The 21,543-nt window shown below is 37.5% G+C and overlaps 1 protein-coding gene across 2 annotated transcripts in view; it reads right to left on the bottom strand.

Annotated features, from left to right (window-relative positions):
• CADPS2 (calcium dependent secretion activator 2) overlaps nucleotides 1-21,543 on the bottom strand; it is a 497,272-nt gene that overhangs the window by 134,947 nt on the left and 340,782 nt on the right. The gene's annotated exons all lie outside the window — the stretch shown is intronic.

The following is a 21,543-nucleotide window of genomic DNA, read 5'->3' as shown; positions in this document are numbered from 1 at the left end:
TCCTTCTCTTCCAAATAAAAATTAAGCTAATGTGAAACTGGAGATTTAATTCTAATTGTTGTAAGGAACAGACATTTTGGATTCATGCAGTGGTGTACTGCTCTATTTTTTTGTTTAAATATAAATGAAACACGAATACTTGAATAAAAATATACAGAGAAGAAAGACCACCTATGTTTCAAGATTTTTGTGCTTAACCAAATATGCCTATGAAGTAAAGTATCAACTTTATAAATAAAGTAGTACCTTTAAAAGTAGCAACAGGGACTTCCCTGGTGGTGCAGTGGTTAAGAATCCTCCTGCCAATGCAGGGGACACGGGTTCGATCCCTGGTCCGGGAAGATCCCACATGCCACGGAGCAACTAAGCCCATGCGCCACAACTACTGAGCCTGTGCTCAAGAGCCCGCAAGCTGCAACTACTGAAGCCCACGTGCTCTAGGGCCAATGAGCCGCAACTACTGAGCCCGCGTGCTGCAATTACTGAAGCCTGTGTGCCTAGAGCCCGTGCTCCACAACAAGAGAAGCCACCGCAACGAGAAGCCCGCACACCGCGACAAACCACAACTAGAGAAAGTCTGTGTGCAGTAACGAAGACCCAACGCAACCAAAAAAAAAAAAACAAACAAAAAAACAGTAGCAACAAAGATTGAACAGAAGTCTTCTTTTACTAAGATTAGGATTGAAACCATAAAATATATCCAATAGGGATTCAGAATTTATTCTATATCAATTTAAGTATCTGGTAGTATAGCAGTCATCTAAAATTTTGAATATATGAATTTCACTGTCTGTTAAAACAGAGAAAAAGATACATTAATTTCACATTTACTTTAAATATTTATATATTTCAACAAAATGAATCTTTTGCATTTCTTAACACCAATCATATCTTCTCAAAATAACTTATTTTTCTGAAGATTAATTTCCAAAGATTTATCATTTGAACTTACTAATTTTTAATGTTTATGTATAAAATAGGTACAAGTGAGGATTATGAAAAAAATGGGTATTTAAAATAACTTTCCCAACAAGATTTTTATTTGCTGTTCCCACTGTTTTTTACCTAGACATCTAGACGTGTGTGTGCATTTTTGATACTTGTAAACTAGTCAGTTAGGATAAAAGCAATTAATTCTAAAGTTATACCTGAATCATACTGGCTTAAAGACGTTTTATTCATATCAAAGCATCATTTTTCCCAGAAAAAAAAGCATCATTTAAATCTGAGAAGTTTTTTCTAAAACAGAGTAAATAATTTGTTATTTCAGAAACTTGCATCCTGCTTGAATTTGTGCTTTGAAAATACTACTTAAAATTACATTTCATTCTGATCCATCAGAATGCAGTTTGAATGTTAACTGCAGAAAAACTAAGGGCAAAATATTTGGTCTTTCAAAATTTTTAGGAAGGAAAAAAGAAAGTCTGATTTTAAATTCTAGAGCAATGAACTATGAACTAACCCCAATGTTTTAGAATAATTTAACAATGGATTTTTTTTCACATATTACTTCAGAGTCAATTCCTACCAAGCAAACAATAGCACAAAACCCAGACTGTAACCTAAGCATAACTATTGCCAATGATCACAAAAGGTGAATTGGATAATTCTATATAAATCATTAATTTGGGAATTTGGGCAGACAAGAACTATGACTACATTATGCTATTACATAGACAGCAAAACAACCCATACCACGAAGTTGCAAGTGGTCAATTCACTAAATACACCTATGCAAAGTTGATGAAAAAGAGCAAAGAACTTCTCTTTATTGTTCTGATGACTGACATGGTCCTTTGGCCTTGCGCTCTGACAGATGCCACACAATTATATTTGAGTGAATTTTACTGTTTGTTTCAACTGTCAAAGGAGATTGTAATCCACAGTGACAGAGTAAATGGGTGGGTCATATGAAACTTCGCTGGGGCACATCGCCTACCTGACTGAATGAGGCCAGGGGTTCAGTCAATGAAGAGCGAGAAAAGTCAGTCGGGGGGAATGTCACTCGTGTCACTTTCACTGAGATAAAGACTGTTATACACAGTGAAGGGCTGTCACTTCACTGACCTTATTACTAAATTACGTATACATCTGACAGGTTAAATACATTTTATATTTTGGACTTGCCCTTATTCACATCTTTATTTTAATGTGTATACCAGACTATATTAGGTATATGAAGTGGCCTTCTGTATCTAAATTATTGAGGCTAAATGGCAACTTTGCTGCAGTCAAGCCTAAAAGTAACAGCTCCTTCTAAAATTATTCTTCCTAGTAAATGCAAATACTTCCATGTCATCAATATCTTCTTGTCATGGTTGCTATTAAAACAAACACAGCAATTATCAACGTGCCTCGTACTGTTCTGTTTTATATGTATAACAACATAGGATGCCCACAGCAATCCTTTCTCTAGTCCCCAAGGGAGGAGGCTGTTGCGCCTCAGGGAGATTAGGTGACTTCCCCAAGGTCACACAGCTTGTAAGGACAGAGCCTGGACTAGAATCTAGGTCTCTTGCATTCCAAATCAGAGGCTCTCAGTGCCCATGCATTATTGTCTTTCCTCTGTGTTTTAACAGAAAATCAAGAACACTATGAAAGATCCCTAATAAAAAATGGAAGCTATATTTGAGAAGCAACAATGGTGGAACTATTTTAAATACACTTCCTCACATCACACATTTTCTATGTTACCTGTGTAAGGCAGAGAGATTAAATACCAATACAGTTTAAAATACCTACCACTGAATCAGTGATTCAGTTAAAAAAGACCTTAACAAAGGAAATCCTAAAATTTGCTCTTTCGTGCATTACAACATAGGTACTTGCAGAATCATGGAGAGATATTTAAACCAGTTACATTTGATGAACATTTGCCTAGTAGACTCAGGGTAATAGAGATTCAAAGTATAATAGTTTTATAAGCTCAGTTTATAAATTAATTTGTCAGCTATATGTTCAAAACATATTCAAACTTGACCACTTCTGCTGCTCCCCTGGTTCCGGTCATCATCACCTCTTCCCTGAGTATGGCTGTAGCCTTCTTGGTCTCTCTCTCCTCCAGTCTTTTCTTTGTCAGAGTGTTGGCTACACACTATTGTGAGCCATTTTCAAGTGTAAGTCATATGCCTGTAGTGGTAACACTCATTGTAAAAGCCAAAGCCCACTCTGATTTCCTCTGCCCCCTCATGGCAGGTCCTCTATTCTAGCCATGCTGGTCTCCTAGCTAGTCTTCAAACATAGGAAGCATGCTCTGCCTCAGGGCCTTTGCATGTGCAGCTTCCACTGCCCAGGAGCCTTTCCCTATGCACACACATGGCTTGCTCACTCACTTCCTTCTTTTTATTTATTTATTAACATCTTTATTGGAGTATAATTGCTTTACAATGGTGTGTTAGTTTCTACTTTATAACAAAGTGAATCAGTTATACATATACATATGTTCCCATATCTCTTCCCTCTTGCCTCTCCCTCCCTCCCACCCTCCCTATCCCATCCCTCTAGGTGGTCACAAAGCATCGAGCTGATCTCCCTGTGCTATGTGGCTGCTTCCCACTAGCTATCTATTTTACGTTTAGTAGTGTATATATGTCCATGCCACTCTCTTTGTCACAGCTTACCCTTCCCCCTCCCCATATCCTCAAGTCCATTCTCTAGTAGGTCTGCGTCTTTATTCCCGTCTTACCCCTAGATTCTTCATGACCTTATTTTTTTATTCTTAGATTCCATATATATGTGTTAGCATACGGTATTTGTTTTTCTCTTTCTGACTTACTTCACTCTGTATGACAGACTCTAGGTCCATCCACCTCACTACAAGTAACTCAATTTCGTTTCTTTTTATGGCTGAGTAATATTCCATTGTATATATGTGCCACATCTTCTTTATTCACTCATCCAATGATGGACACTTAGGTTGCTTCCATGTCCTGGCTATTGTAAATAGAGCTGCAATGAACATTTTGGTACATGACTCTTTTTGAATTATGGTTTTCTCAGGGTATATGCCCAGTAGTGGGATTGCTGGGTCGTATGGTAGTTCTATTTTTAGTTTTTTAAGGAACCTCCATACTGTTCTCCATAGTGGCTGTATCAATTTACATTCCCACCAGCAGTGCAAGAGTGTTTCCTTTTCTCCACACCCTCTCCAGCATTTACTGTTTCTAGATTTTTTGATGATGGCCATTCTGACTGGTGTGAGATGATATCTCATTGTAGTTTTGATTTGCATTTCTCTAATGATTAATGATGTTGAGCATTCTTTCATGTGTTTGTTGGCAGTCTGTATATCTTCTTTGGAGAAATGTCTATTTATGTCTTCCGCCCATTTTTGGATTGGGTTGTTTGTTTGTTTGTTATTGAGCTGCATGAGCTGCTTGTAAACTTTGGAGATTAATCCTCTGTTAGTTGCTTCATTTGCAAATACTTTCTCCCATTCTGAAGGTTGTCTTTTGGTCTTGTTTATGGTTTCCTTTGCTGTGCAAAAGCTTTTAAGTTACATTAGGTCCTATTTGTTTATTTTTGTTTTTATTTCCATTTCTCTAGGAGGTGGGTCAAAAAGGATCTTGCTGTGATTTATGTCATAGAGTGTTCTGCCTATGTTTTCCTCTAAGAGTTTGATCGTGTCTGGCCTTACATCTAGGTCTTTAATCCATTTTGAGTTTATTTTTGTGTATGGTGTTAGGGAGTGTTCTAATTTCATACTTTTACATGTACCTGTCCAGTTTTCCCAGCACCACTTATTGAAGAGGCTGTCTTTTCTCCACTGTATATTCTCACCTCCTTTATCAAAGATAAGGTGACCATATGTGCATGGGTTTATCTCTGGGCTTTCTATCCTGTTCCATTGATCTATATTTCTGTTTTTTTGCCAGTACCATACTGTCTTGATGACTGTAGCTTTGTAGTATAGTCTGAAGTCAGGGAGCCTGATTCCTCCAGCTGCATTTTTCGTTCTTAAGATTGCTTTGGCTATTCGGGGTCTGCCGACTGAACCAAGAAGAAATAGAAAACATGAACAGACCAATCACAAGCACTGAAATTGAAACTGTGATTTAAAATGTTCCAACAAACAAAAGCCCAGGACCAGATGGCTTCACAGGTGAATTCTATCAAACATTTAGAGAAGAGCTAACACGTATCCTTCTCAAACTCTTCCAAAATATAGCAGAGGGAGGAACGCTCCCAAACTCATTCTATGAGGCCACCATCACCCTGATACCAAAACCAGACAAAGATATCACAAAGAAAGAAAACTCCAGGCCAATATCACTGATGAACATAGATGCAAAAATCCTCAACAAAATACTAGCAAACAGAATCCAACAGCACATTAAAAGGATCATACACCATGTTCAAGTGGGGTTTATCCCAGGAATGCAAGGATTCTTCAATATACGCAAATCAATCAATGTGATACACCATATTAACAAATTGGAGATCATGATCATCTCAATAGATGCAGAGAAAGCTTTCGACAAAATTCAGCACCCATTTATTATAAAAAACCCTGCAGAAAGTAGGCACAGAGGGAACTTCGCTCAACATAATAAAGGCCATATATGACAAACCCACAGCCAACATCGTCCTCAATGGTGAAAAACTGAAACCATTTCCACTAAGATCAGGAAGAAGACAAGGTTGCCCATTCTCACCACTCTTATTCAACATAGTTTTGGAAGTTTTAGCCACAGCAATCAGAGAAGAAAAAGGAAGAAAAGGAATCCAAATTGGAAAAGAAGAAGTAAAGCTGTCACTGTTTGCAGATGACATGATACTATACATAGAGAATCCTAAAGATGCTACCAGAAAACTACTAGAGCTAATCAATGAATTTGGCGAAGTAGCAGGATACAAAATTAATGCACAGAAATCTCTGGCATTCCTATACACTAAGGATGAAAAATCTGAAAGTGAAATCAAGAAAACACTCCCATTTACCATTGCAACAAAAAGAATAGAATATCTAGGAATAAACCTACCTAAGGAGACAAAAGGCCTGTATGTAGAAAATTATAAGACACTGATGAAAGAAATTAAAGATGATACAAATAGATGGAGAGATATACCATGTTCTTGGATTGGAAGAACCCACATTGTGAAAATCCAAAGCAATCTACAGATTCAATGCAATCCCTATCAAACTACGACTGGCATTTTTCTCAGAACTAGAACAAAAAATTTCACAATTTGTATGGTCACCTGCTTCTTATCTCTACCGACATGACTCAGGATGAGCGAGGTTATCTCTAACCACCTGGTGTAAGCGTGTTATCTCCCACTTCCACAGGCCTGTTTATTACTTGCCGTTGTATATATTGCCATCGTCCAACGTGTGATATATTTATTTGTTTATTGTCTGTCTCTTTGTGCTGTACTCCTAGTGCATAGAACAGTAGCTGGCATACAGTTAGCATTCAATATATAAATGCTAAAGAAATGAATGAGTGCTATATAGGATAAAAAGTATCAGTTATATACGATTATAAGAATTCATGAACTAGTAATATCACATAATATTATTACTTATTAGTATTAATATGGCATGAATTATTTGGAAAATTTTTATTATATAACAGTAGGTAAAATAGAAAAATTTTTGAAAAGCAAGCTAGAGCAGGAATTATAGTTAAGAATTCTGGGTAAAAAGATCTCTAACAAAAATTAGCATGTATTTACACTTAGCAGAAAATTTTTAATGTTTACCTGCCATTTTAATTATTAATGAAATGAACTGGTTTTAATCTCAAGAATAGTTTTCCTGAGATAGTAAAAGCAAAAATAATAATGCCTCTTTGACATTGATAAAAAGATGATGTTAAAATGCGGTTATTTAAAATTCTAACAAAGAAGACCAGTTTTCTGATTTGAATGTTAATTGGGGTTTAACTCTATGCCTATATTATTATATTATTACGTTAAAGCGGTTCCAGTGGGAAGGAAGCGTATGTTCATGTACCAAGAGTTAACATTTTCATTTTTTCCTGAGGCCTGTAGTTACAGAAGTTACATGATTTTAATAAAAATAGAGTGTTCTGTGAAATTAATTTAAGATATGAACAAGTTATAAAGCAGGTACACTTCTTTTAGTTATAGATACTGTCAAACGAGCTATGACACAGAACTTCCTTCCAGTATTACATAATAAGCAATTGAACACCACATGCAGTTGTGTCTATGTTAATTATACTTGAAAGATTCTTAACAAACAGGATCATACAACACAACTTTCTGCCACTGATTCATACTGAATAGACTGATCTTACATCTGCCTATGGGTCATATTCTGTTTTCACAGAAACCATCACATGTGTGCACATGCGCACACACACGCACATAGAGAACACCTTTTCTGAAAGGCGGATTCCTCCAAAAAATAGTTCCTATACATATTAAGGCCTGTACAAATTAATTTTACTCAATTCCTCCATGAACTAAGGGATTTTATAATTTGTGCTGTTCATCAATCTGGCATATTAGGTATTTTAAAGCGAACAGAATCCTTTTTGTACATGTGACATCTTGTCATGATTACCAATTTCTTCTGTAATGAGTACAACATAAGCTCTAAAGTGAGGAAGATGTTCTGAAAAGACAACTCCGGAACAAGAGGGATGCACAGTATTACCCATCCATTTCCTGTGATCTCTGATGGCTTTTGGGGTAGTTCAGAGAACAGTTTCCATGAAGGGAAATGATGATTTCACTGTATTTCAAGAAAGGTCTGAGGAGAAGAGTACACAACTGGGTTGCAGAGTTGGGTATTTGAGCAGAAGAGAAAATATCACGGAGGGGAATCTGCCTAAATGTTCTGACGTGGACGAACCCAGTAACTTCACTTCCCTTGGCTCGACAGTAGACAGTTCATGTGTTTTTCAGTAACTTACATTTCAGAGGCCCATAAGACTAATACAGACTAATTCTGGCATGTTTAACATCCATTTCATCTGGGTGAATTTAGGTAAAGACGATTTACTGGCTGCCAACATACTTTAAGGAGTAATGGTTCTGCGACACACTCCAACAAAAAGGGTGAAACACCCCATGTACCTGTTTTTTTTTTTTGAACACCACGAATCACGAGACCTTGTTGGAGGTTCTTAGTGCAACAATGAGGTCTGAGAAGGCTGACAGTAAAGAAATGGGTTTAACTTGTTTTAATAGCACATCCGAGAATTGTTTAGTCATGGTATCTCCCTACAGTTCCCACTTAAAAAGCACTATTTAGTGCTGATGAGCATTTGTTCTATTACTCAATGAAAACTATAACATCTTCTATGGCTATTTTCTTAATCACTTTTATCAGTGGGACAGCTTCTAGATACTCGAAGGATAAATGTGCCCTTTGCTTTATAATCTCTAGGAGTGGACATACCGCCTGGAACAGAGTGCTTGGGAAGTTTGTGGGTTGAATAAATACACCAGGAGTTAACATATAGAAAAGTCCTGTAAATTGATGAGATTTCCTTTACCTTCCTGCCTCATACTCCCTCCCTCCCCAAACTCCTCAGGTAGGTTTGCTTGTCCTGGAAGTTTGGTGGTTTGTGGTAAAAGATATTTTGCAAGCAATGAGTGGGCAAATGACAAAGTTCATGGTGTTTTTGAGTTTCTTATAGGCTTCTTTTCACCTGCCCTCTCTGATGAGGAATGTATGACATCTTAGCTTCCTCCAGAGAGAGTGAGAAGGCGGGAGACACCTAGAGGGTGGTATTTCTGAATTGTCAATTCTGCCTACAGCACAGCAGGTAAAAGTCACTTTGCACTTCATGTGTTTCCCACCAATATCCATTTGTGAACAGAATAAAAAAAAAAAACAGAGGAAGACACAGGACACAAGAAAATAAGAAATGGTGGAAGATGAGGGAGAAAACAATAATCTCTCATTTTTGTTTTCAAATCTATAACACCTCCTATTGTTTCAAGCAAAATGATGTATCATTTGGATGGTCATATAATATATAATCAGTGTCCTTTTACTTCCCCTAAAATTTTCAAATATACAGAAGAAGAAATTAATTCTACCCCTATACATTCATTGAAATAGAAGAAACAGATTTTCTAGGAGAAAATATCTTGGAAATGAAGTTTCAAAATCATATTCTCTTTTTCCAAACCCTCCTCCCTCCTGATCCTTTCCATATTTGAATTTCCATCTGTATTCTATTTTCTTTGGAGGTTTCAGATACTTCTACAAAAAAAAAAAAAAGGCAGGAATCTGACACTATGAAGATACGTGATCTTGTGACTTAGTTTTTGTGGTGAAGTAATGATGGACAGACAGGTCAAGGTCAGGTATCAAGGTGTCTCATAACTGTCCTCTCCCGGAACCAACTAAAATACTGCACAAAATTCTAGAACTCAAGAAAAATAAAATATCAAGAGGAGTTTAAAAATAAAGAGAATTAAGGTTGATAGTGTTCTCTGATATAAGTATCATCTCTGCCTAATATTATTTTTTAAAATAACTTTTTTAAAAAATTAAAGAACTATATACACATCATAATTTGGGAGGAGAATTCAGAAAAAATACAAAGACGAAAGTTTTTTAAAATGCCTCAATCAGGAATAACTGGTAATACCATTTTGTAAATATAATCCAGCCTTCTTTCTATAAATCTATACATATATTGCACATTCTAATGTATAATTTGATTCTTTTAATGAAGTATAAATATTTTCTCAAATAATTTAAATATTCTAATATATGCTTTTTAATGGAAGAATGATATTCCATTATATGGATGTACCATGTATTTTTAAAAAAATTTATATTGGAGTATAGCTGCTTTACAATGCTATGTTAGTTTCTGCTGTACAGCAAAGTGAGTCAGTATACAGTATGTATACGTATACATATATCCCCTCTGTTTTGGATTTCCTTCCCATTTACGTCACCACAGAGCACTGGGTAGAGTTCCTTGTGCTATACAGTAGGTTCTCATTAGTTAACTATTTTATACATAGTAGTGTATATATGTCAATCCCAATCTCCCAGCTCATCCCACCCCCACTTCCCCCTTGGTATCCATATGTTTGCTCTCTACATCTGTGTCTCTATTTCTGCTTTGCAAATAAGTTCATCTGTACCATTTTTCTAGATTCCACATATAACCGATATTATACGGTATCATATAGAGTGACTCTGTGACTAACTTCACTCTGTATGACAGTCTTTAGCACCATAATATATTAATCCAATATTCTATTAGTAGAAATTTAGACTTTTTCCATTTTTTTCCTACCATAAACACTGCTGTGATAACCAGTCTTACACTAAATATTTTTAACCCATCTCTGATTGTTTCCTTGGGATAAATTCCTGAAAGTATATTGTTAGGTTAAATGGTACTATGGATCAAACTGTATTTCCCTAAAAGTTCATATGTTGAAGTCCCAACCTCCAATATTACTGTGTTTGGAGACAGGGATTTTAGGAAGTACTTAAGCTGGAATGGGGTCATAGGGCTAGGACACCAATCTGATAGGATTGGTGGCTTTGTTAGAAGAGGAAGAGTGAGATTTTTTTCTCTCTCTTCTGTAAGAACACAGAGAGAGGGGAGTCATCTACAAGCTAGGAAAAGAGTCCTCCTCAAAGCCCAACCACACTGGCGCCCAGACTTCTAGTCTCCAGAACTGTTAGAACATAAATTTCTGTTGTTTAACCCACCTAGTCTATGGTATTTTGTTATGGTAGCCTGAGCTAAGACAAATGAGATGACACTTTCAGGCATTTGATACATATCACAAAACTGCTTCTTAAGAAAGCACTTACCAGCTTATACTCTGACCCACAGTGTATGAAATTATTAATTTCCCTCTAACCTCATCAACTGTGGTCTTTATCATGTGTTATAATCATTTTCAATTTTATATATAAAAAGGGTATTTCATTGTTTCAATTTATTAATTTCTATGTTGTAAAATGGCACAATCTTGCTGGTTACATGGGGTCTTTCCACGGGCCATAAAACTCACGGAGTTTAACTCATGAAGAACATATAATTGTGAGATCTATTTATGAAGTGCCCCAACATGTCACCTATAAAATTTGTAAACATATGGTCCAATGTCATTCATTTACTTACTCAACAAATATTTATCGAGTACTGGCCAGGTCCTGAGGATACAATATAAGCACAACAGAAATGACTCCTTCCCTAATAGAATTTATAATAGGGAAAGGCATAAAAAAGAAAAATTAGAGAGTAAGTGTACATTACATTTAAGAAGGGCGAAAGTACAAAGCTCTGATGTAGTTTGAATTTCAGGTAAGGATTCAGTTTGGGAATATTAAAGCTGAGATGCAGTGGATGAGCAGCAGTTAACCAGGGGGCACTTGAAGCAGAGGGGTTAGGGAGAGAGTCCCAGGAGGTTCTCCTTTGAGATGTCTAAATGTTTTTCTCAAAATGCAAGTTTTATCATGTGATTTCTGCTCCTATTATAGTAGACTGATGTGATACTCCGAAAGTCCCTCTTCACTATAAAACTCCTAAACACTGAATAAATTATAGCAAATACAGTTAAATGTTATGTTGTACTTATAAGAAAGTAAAAAATTCTCCCAAGAGCAGGAAAATAAAAATGAATTAGGAGCTGAAATCAAAGTAGGGGTGCATGTGAACACCAGGGCTGCCTTAAGGGCAAATGTCGGTTCCAAGGAGGTTCTGTAGCTGTGCTGTTCAAGGGAATGCACCACGGGCTCAGAGACCTAATCTGCATGGGCAGCTAAACTTGAGATGCCTGCAAAAAATGGGACGCTTGAATGGGCTATACTATCAGTGAAAGGATGGGCTAGAAAATCCATATCCTTGCAAAGGAGAACAAACAAGGAAATCTGTCTGTACAACATCTATAGACTGAGTGAAAAGGGTCTTTCTTGAGAATATGCACCACTTGCCTGACCTCATTAAACTGGATACCACCTGTGCAATCGAGGAATCTCCAAGATGGAAAATAAAACAGCTCCAGTAGCACCTCCTATCACCAAGTAAAAGCAAGAGCAAATCCTTTTGGGAAGCAAGCATTCTCAACCCTGGCCTTGTAGAATTTCCACAGATTAATCCAAGTATACGTGCTTACTACAAAAGTTGCTAGCAGAATAAGCAAATGGTTGACCATGGCAAAAACATCAGCAGAAACAATGGATCTATATAAACACCTAGAAATTTTAGTTACTGCAATGATCAGAATACAAAATAACTAATTATAAAAGGTCTAAGGAAACAGAAAAGGAAATAAAAGCCAAGAAAGGAATGAGAGCTACTCAGAAATTACCAAATGGATTTAAAAAAGAGCCTAAGAGAATTTCTGGAACTAAAAACTTTTAATAATTGAAATTAACAATTCAATGAGTAGGTTAAAAAGCAGGTGTCATAGCTGAAGAGAGAAATGTGGAAGTAGAGCAAGGGCGAGCAAATGATAGTCTACCACCTGTCTTTGTGAATCAAATTGTATTAGAACACAAGCCACACTCATTCATTGACATACTGCCCATTCGGCTGCTTTTGCTATACAGTAAGAGTCAAGTAGTTGTGACAGACCATATAGCCCACAAAGTAGAAAATATTTATTATGTTTACTGTCTAGCCCTTTACAGAAAAAGTCTGCTGAGTCCTGAAGTAGAAGACAGAACTAAAAATATTATATAGAATGCAGCTGGAGAAATAAGTAGATAGGATATGTTTTAGAGACATTAAGAGATATAGAAGATAAAATGCCTAATATATGGGTAATTGGAGTTTGAAAGAGCAAGACTGGAGGAGAGACAATATTTAAAGAGATTACAATATTCCAGAACTGATGACAAACATGGATCTTCATATCCCAATCAAGGTAAATTCAAAGAAATTTGCACTTACCCAATATCAGTGCACATCGATCAGAAAGCCACAAAATTCCCAAACAGAATTATTTAAAAAGAAATCCACACTGAACAGTGAACCCACAAAAGAACAAAATAATCCTAAAACAATTAAATCAAATCTCCCTCAAAAGAATGGCAATGAAGCCTTCTTAACCCAGGAAGTCAGAAGAAAATGGAGTACTATCTGCAAAGTTCTGAGAGAAAATAACTGTCAGTGTAGAATGTATAACAAGCAAAATTTTCTTTCAAAAATGTGAATGAAACAAATTCCAAAATTCATTATCTATAGGTATTCCATTGTATGAAATTCCAAAGAATATACTTTAGGAAAAAAGTAATTTCTAAATTGAAGCAAGTATTGAGTATAAAATAATAAAAATAGTGTCTAATGTGTAAGATTAGAAAACAAATAAGGATACAGTTAAAATACCAGATAACATAAGCATGTAAGCCAGGAAGCGGGTGACTGGAGGGAAATGTTCTAAGGTCTCTGCACTTGGCAGAAGGAGGGGAAAGTTTGCTGATTAGCATAAGGTTTAAAATTTTAGTCACATACATGGTAAAATCTTCAAAAGGTGAAAAATGTAAATGAGGAGGAAAAAAAAAAAAAAAAAAGAAAGAAACAAAAAGCTTAGAGACATGAGCCAAAAAGAGTCCAAAATAAAATGGTAGAAATGAATTTACTTATATCAATACACATGATAATTGTAAACGGACTAATTAAAAAACAGAAATTGTTATATTGGATAATTAAATCAGAATCTAATGTGCTATTTATTTATTTATTTTTTTAACATCTTTATTGGGGTACAATTGCTTTACAATGGTGTGTTAGTTTCTGCTTTATAACCAAGTGAATCAGTTATACATATACATATGTTCCCATATCTCTTCCCTCTTGCGTCTCCGTCCCTCCCACCCTCCCTACCCCACCCCTCCAGGCGGTCACAAAGCACCGAGCTGATCTCCCTGTGCTATGCGGCTGCGGCTGCTTCCCACTAGCTATCTACCTTACGTTTGGTAGTGTATATATGTCCATGCCTCTCTCTCGTTTTGTCACAGCTCACCCTTCTAGTATGCTATTTATAAGACACAAGAATACAGAAAGATTAAAAGTAAGAATAAACATATATCAGACAAATGCCAAAAGAAGGCTACGCTAATAACCATCTAAATAAACTTTAATGTAAAAGCATTATTAATTATGAAAAGGGTCACTAAATCATAATAATAATTTCCATTCACCAGGAATATTTAATCATTTTTAAACTTGAATACATCTAAGAAACAGTCTCAAAAGCAAAAATTTGCAGAAGCAGAGGAAGAAAACACCACTGCAGTGGCAGCTTTCCATTCACCTTGGTCATGACCCCACAGATCAAGCAGACAAAAAACCAGTAAGAGTTTAGAAGATTTGAACCACAAAACTCCTGCTTGCCCTACCAAGCTACAGAATGTACATATTTTTTCAAATGATATGAAACATTTACAATATTTAACACATAACTGGACATAAAGAAGTCTCAAGTTATGAAGAAACAGTATCATACAGATTACATTCTCTGAACACAAAGAAATTAAGTTAGAAATCAATTTTCAAGAATATAACCGAAAAAAAAATTCACTTTCCTAGAAATTCTAAAATATACTTATAAACAATCCTGTGTCTAAGAAGAAATTATAATGGAAAGTTAGAATTACTTAGAGCGACTTTGAATCAAATACATTATCAAAATGCATATATGTAGCAAAAGCAGTACTTAGTGGAAATTTAACCTTAAATACTTATTTTAGAAAAGAAGAAAAGATGACTAGTAATGAGTTAAACAGCTAATTTAGGAAGGTAGAAAAAATAATCCAAGAAAGTAGAAGGATGGAATAATAAAATCAAAGACAAAGTGTAATGAAATGGTTGACTACAAAAGGGGGCACACAGGGGAACTTTTAGGGTGATAGAACTAGCACTAGGGTGGTGAATATATGACTCTATGCATTTGTCAAAACCCACAGAACTGTGTAGCAAAAAGAGTAAACTTTACTGTATACAAGCTTAAAGAAGAAAAAAAAATTCTGTATCAACTAGGACGCTGAGGGATCCCAGGATGGAATGCATATTGTGCAAGTGGCTCTAACTGTATTGCATGACAGAACCTCATTAAACAGAGTGGGGGGGAAAAAGAAGGTGTCATATTGAACTTTGGAAAACATTTTTTTTTTTTTTTTTTTTTTGCGGTACACACGCCTCTCACTGTTGTGGCCTCTCCCGTTGCGGAGCACAGGCTCCGGACTCGCAGGCTCAGCGGCCATGGCTCACGGGCCCAGCCGCTCCGCGGCATGTGGGATCTTCCCGGACCGGGGCACGAACCCGTGTCCCCTGCATCGGCAGGGGGACTCTCAACCACTGCGCCATCAGGGAAGCCCGGAAAACATTTTTGATTGGAAACTCTAAGGCCAATAACTAAAGGCCCTGTACACAGTGTACTCTAGTTGGCAAATTCTGAAACTGCTTTACATGTATACTGGGGTTGAACAAATAAGTAAATGGATGGGATGGTGGAAGCCAGATTTCTCACTGTTTAAGAGAGAAGTTACGAATAAGCAAGAGAGGGTGGCTAATATGAGCTTTGTGGTATTGGACTAGAGGCGGAGACAGCAGTATGAACTCATGGGTTAGTATACATACACACATACATATCACCTAGCTGTGTCCACTCAGAGGGCCTGGAAGCAATGGCATCCCAATAGCAATGAGCATATCCATCATCCTGATCTTGGCTCCTATATACCATTCTCTAAGAAAAGGTATCAGGGATCTTTGGAGAAATGGCTGATTCTAGGGCTGAGGCAGGGAAAAAACAATATGAACTACAAGCATGTTTTAGTACCAGAGAGTAAGAAAGTGCTCAAAAAAAAAAACACGAAAGGGAGTCTGTCAAAAGCTCTCAACGGCTAAAGCTGGAACAATTTGAGCAACAAAACAAAGTAGTATTGGATTATAACCCAAAGTATAAAGTAACTATACATGAATCCATATTGATATAAACAAGTGGTTGACTAAATACACAGGGGACAAGAGACAAACCTTCATTGCAGAAGAATTCCAATTTACTATATGTAGCTAGTCCTCCCTCCAGGAAGTAGGGTTTAATTCCCCTCTCTTCTTGAGTATGAGTTGGACTTAGTGACCTACATCCAAAAAATAGCACATGGAGACAGCAAAACAATATCTTTACAGTGGAGAAAGCCAGCAAACACTACCTTAACTAAGTGATCAAGGTTACCATGACCAGCTGTGTCTTGTAGATACCATGTGCAAAACACAAATTGAGGGACCTTTGACAAAATATTTGGCCAGTACTCCTCTAAACTGTCAAGGTCATGAAAAACAAGGAGGAGAGACTGAGAAACTGCCACAGATCAGAAGAGACTTGAGGACTGAATGTAATGTGGTATCCTGAGTTGGACCTTGGAAAAGAAAAAAGGACATTTTTAAAAAAAGAAACAACAACAACAAAATACCCCAATGGACTGGTGAAATCCAAATAAGCCCTCGTGGTTAGTTAAGAGCAATGTGCCGGGCTTCCCTGGCGGCGCAGTGGTTGAGAGTCCGCCTGCTAATGCAGGGACACGGGTTCGAGCCCTGGTCTGGGAGGATCCCACATGCCGCGGAGCGGCTGGGCCCGTGAGCCACAACTACTGAGCCTGTGCGTCTGGAGCCTGTGCTCCGCAACAAGAGAGGCCGCGATAGTGAGAGGCCCATGCACCGCGATGAAGAGTGGCCCCCCACCGCTTGCCAGAACTGGAGAAAGCCCTCACACAGAAATGAAGACCCAACACAGCCAAAAAAAAAAAAAAAAGAAAGAAAGTAATGTGCTAATATTGGTCTTCTAGTTTTGAAATGTGCTGTAGGAATGTATGATATTATTATGTATGTAACATTAGACTAAACTGAAATACAGAAACTCTCTGTACCATCTTTGCAATTTTTCTGTATATCTAAAATTATTCTAAAATCAAAAAGTTTATTTTTTCAAAAAACTAATGAAATGGAAAACATGGAAGCAACAGAGTTCAACAAAGCCAAAAATTGCTTCTTTGGAAAGACCAATAAATTTCGCAAACTTCTGATAAGATGGATTGATGGGGAAAGAGAGAGAGAAGGTAAAAATAAACACTATTAGAATGTAAAGGGAAGATATTTATAGGCAGGAAAAAAGTATAAAAAGAACAATTTGAATAACTTAATATCAATGCATTTGAAAACTCTGATGAAATGCACTATTTCCCAGAAAATCATAACCTGACAAAATTCACTCAGGAAATAAATGGAAAACCTGATAGTTCTTTAACTATAAAATAAACTGATGCAGTGGTTAAAAATCTTTTCACAAATAGGTCCCTAAGGCCAGATGGTTTTGTTTTCCTATTTTTTGATGTAACTTTTATTTTTTGGAATGGGAAAAATATTTCTTTCTTTATTTATATTGATGTATAGTTGATTTATAATATTATATTAGTCCCAGGTGTACAATATACTGATTTGATGTTTTTATGCATAATACTCCATTTAAAGTTATCATAAAATATTGGCTATATTCTTGCTGTTATACGTTATATGCTTATATCTTGTTTATTTTATACCTAGTGGTTTGTACCTCTCCCAGATGGTTTTAAAAATGGGTTACTGATAAACCTTTCGAATCTCAAACAGAACATGTGGGAAAGCTCCCCAACTCATTTTATATGGCTGCAATACCTTGGATACCAAATCCTGACAAAAATAGTATGAGAAGGAAAAATAATAGGCCAATCTTGTGCCTGTTTAGATCAACACAGATCTAAAAGTACCAAACTGACTGGCAACAGTAATGGTGAATGGTTCAGATGTATATATACAGCTTTTGGGTTTTGTCTGATTGTTTTTATGCAACAGCATCACATACTGTGTTCTTTAAAAATTTTAGTATGTTGGAAAACTACATGGAGATCCAATGCAAGACCCCAAACTCCTTTCCACACTTTAGATGCTAAGAGGCTTTAAAGGTCCCAAGCTTCAGAAAAGCTACACCAGAAAAGTAGCTCTTGCTTCTGTTCATTGTTAACTTGATCTATATTGAAAGTCATACTGAAAAAATCCCTTTGCTTTATCTCTTCCTCAGTGATTTACCTTCAGTAGGCTCTTTCGTGCATTGTTTCAGAAAAAACCAGGAGTTGTTTGCTGTGCATGAATGGTGTGGAGGGAAAAGAGAGAAAATTGACTAGGTGACCTTAGTAACCGTTCCCCCCAACTTGCAGCCTGGCAACTTCCTTACTCTGGATGATGGGATACCTGGCTCCTGCTTCTGGCTGTGTCTATGCTGCTGCCCCATTAGGCCCACAATGCTTTCCAGCAACACGAGGGGCTGGGACGGAAGGGGGGTGATCCCAGAACCTCCCCATGGCTCCTTCTAATGCTTATGGGTGGTAGTTGGAGTGAGGCACCTATTCAATGCTTTTCCAGTCTCATCTTCCTGCTGAGGCTTGTGTAAATTGTGCTGCAGTAACACCACTATCAAGTTCACCTTTGCACTGTCAGTCTTTTACAGAGCAATTCCCCAAAGCTTATTTAACTACCATACCATATGTAAAATGTCACTGCTTGATATTTACGTGATATTTTTATCATTTACAAAGTGCTTACATAGTCGTATTTGACCTATTCAGGAACCTCATCAGGTAGGCAGCATCGATGATATTACTCACAAGAAACAGGTTGGGAAACTGAGGCTCAGGACCAACTGCTCCAAATGAAATAGCTCAAAAGTGGGGGAATCTCGGCAGGAAGACAGTTGTGCTGACTCCTAGCTCCGTGCTATTTCCAACTTAGTCAGTCTCTACCCACGTCGCTCACTTTCTGTTTCTGCCTTATTTTAAAGAGCATAATTATCTTTAGTATTGAATTCCAGCTTGACTAGGGGTAGATATTTCTGTTTGAAAGTTTGATTGAGGCGGATTTGGGTTGTACTATAGTTTCTGATAGAATCAAAAACGGTTCCTCAGTGTATATTTAAAAGGCCCTCATTGGTAACTTATCTCTTCCACCTCTGCACACATATCACCTGGGATAAAATCTGTCAGGCTAGCCACACCGTGTAAATTTCACCTTGCGATGACATTGGATCTGGTTGCTCCCCTGTCCCAGAAGTGAGTCTCTAGATTAACAATGGGTGTGATACCTAGACTTAATTTCTCTAAGTCAGTTATCAAAGACTAGAATTAAGAACTGGTAATGAAAATTCTGGATGAGCCTATTTGATGCAGTCTTCTATGATGTGACTCAAAATATGCAACCTTGTCTCCAAAATGAGAGGCAGGAAGTTGAGGCATGATTTCTGAAGTGATAGGTAAGAGGAAATGTTATGATCTCTGAAGACGGAGGTATTGTGATATGATGATTTGACTGATTCCCGTGAAGGTTGCCTATTACTCTGTGATATGATCTGGAATCCACAGAAAGTAGGGATTACTTTCCATATAAATTATAGTCGCGTTGTACTCCCTGTACCCTGTACTCGAAAGCTCGCACAGCTGAGCTGGTCTTTGCCGGGTGTGTAGCAGCTCTAGGATGGCCCTGCTAGACCGTACAAGAGTCAGCGACTCCACTGCATCCCTTACATTAAACAGTGACATAAAAGCCATTTTGTGTTGCTGCTTTAGTTTCTCCACCATCAGCCTGACTCACAAAACCAAGATGTCTAACCATGTACATCAACCTGGAACTTTGCCCTACAGGTATCGTCTCCGAAAGTCTCTTTTCTCCTCGCTGACAGTCCTGAGCTGCGCTAATGCTGAGTGCGGGGCTGCGTTCTTCACGGCCGGCCGTGGCTAGCATCCTGCACGAGTGGGTCGGTTTCTGTCCTTGACTCACTTTTCTCTTTCTTCCTTGGTCTTAGTACCAGCCAGACCTTTTCAGTTTAACTCTATTCTTTTACTCCTGAAACACTCAGAGTGCTATTCAGAGACGCTGTGTCTGCAGGGAAGGCACACGCCTAAGCGCGCTCAGCGCCATGTGACACGACGGGCTCCTGGAAACGGTTCAGATCCAGACAGCACTGCTGTCCTTCGTGTCCATCCATAACAAAAGGCAGTCTTCTTTTCTTTTGAATTTTTGACAGAGGCGGTTCAGGTAATGAGCAAAACGACTCTTTGAGTGTGTGTCTTGACAGATGGAAAGATGATCTTAACAAGAGAATACGGCAAACACTGTAGAAAAGTCAGACTTGACATTGACAGTAGTTTTAACGGAAGGCTGTATAAATATCAGATGTCACAGACAGGGATGAGAGAAGCTTATTTTCACAGAGGGAGGTTGCTAAAACCCAGAGTATTCTATTAGCAAAGAAATTAAGAATATAATTATTTACACGCTGAAATATTTCCACTGAGCAACTACCTATTTTTCACGTTTTTCCTCCTCTTACAGTTTACATGCTTGCGGCTGGCTGACAAAGGGAAACATACTAGAATAATGACTAATCAATACTGATAGAGTATTTTATAATTATCCAGGACCTTCACCTTAATATTTCCCCTTTTCCATATAAGAATGCCCATTTCAGAAATGTTAAGTGATTTGCCCAACATGGGTCAGCTTGCAAATTTCAGAGGCAAGATGCAAGTAGAGATCTTTTGCCTCTTTTAATTCTTTCATTGAGACAGCACATCTCTGAGTGACATCTGTTAGACTCTAAACACTATAGGAAACATTATGCCTTTTGGGTTATCTTGGAATATTTCTACCCTAACTGAGGTTCAAATTTCCCTAAAACCTATACTCCTTCCTTTCTTTTTTTCTTAAGTTACATATGACCTAAATGCTGAATCAGAGACTGACTCAAATTTCTATTCTAAAGCACCACCCAGAGATACCTTCATAGGTATATATTTTAACCTGGAAAATGAATTTAATGTGTAATATTAAGTATAATATATGCACAAACGTATAAACATACCTTACATTGTATTTTACAGTGTACCATCATAAGGAAAACAATAGTTTACAGAATAGAAGTAACTATGGCAACCCACAGGTTCAAATCAGGCTGCCTCCCAGGTGCTGGCAGCAGCTCCCAATGGCCTCAGTAACTTTCCATTAAAATGTGTCTCAAACACATACATTTTGGGGGCACATAAGCTGAATTTTCCACTTAATGTTCTCAATTTAATTTTACCTTTCTGTGTTAATGACTAAAATAATCTGATCAAACAGGGCTCTCTGGGTTTGTCTGTTCCACTGTAACCTTCTTACCCTCTTGCATTTCAGAGTGCTGCCTAACACTGGGGGGCCAAGCTTTTGATATCCATTGGTCAGGAGGAATTAAGACAGTGCCCGGAGAGATAAGAGACAGTTTCTACTATTGTACAACAGCCCCTCACTTTGACTATCAAAGGTTAGCCATCTGGTTATTCTCACGGTCCCCTGCTTGCCCTGCCATCTCACCCAACAGCCCCCCACCCCCACCCCGACAAAGTATGCTGAGTGTGGAGGGTTTACCTTGGGGTAATAGGAAAAGTGACTAAACTCTGTAACATTCCCCTAATTTCCAAGTAAGGCTGAGTTCCATAATGAGGTGAAAGTCTGAAGAGATTCTGAGGTTAGGATCGGTCTTATTTTATTGTAGGATGAGAAAAGGCAGCAGTGG

Source organism: Delphinapterus leucas, chromosome 9 (assembly GCF_059928025.1).
Source record: "Delphinapterus leucas isolate spDelLeu-1000000601 "Yukka" chromosome 9, BTC_Dleu_Yukka2, whole genome shotgun sequence".
Classification (NCBI taxonomy): domain Eukaryota; kingdom Metazoa; phylum Chordata; class Mammalia; order Artiodactyla; family Monodontidae; genus Delphinapterus; species Delphinapterus leucas.
Note: the sequence above shows the minus strand (reverse complement) of the source record. Positions and strands in the feature narration are given on the sequence as shown.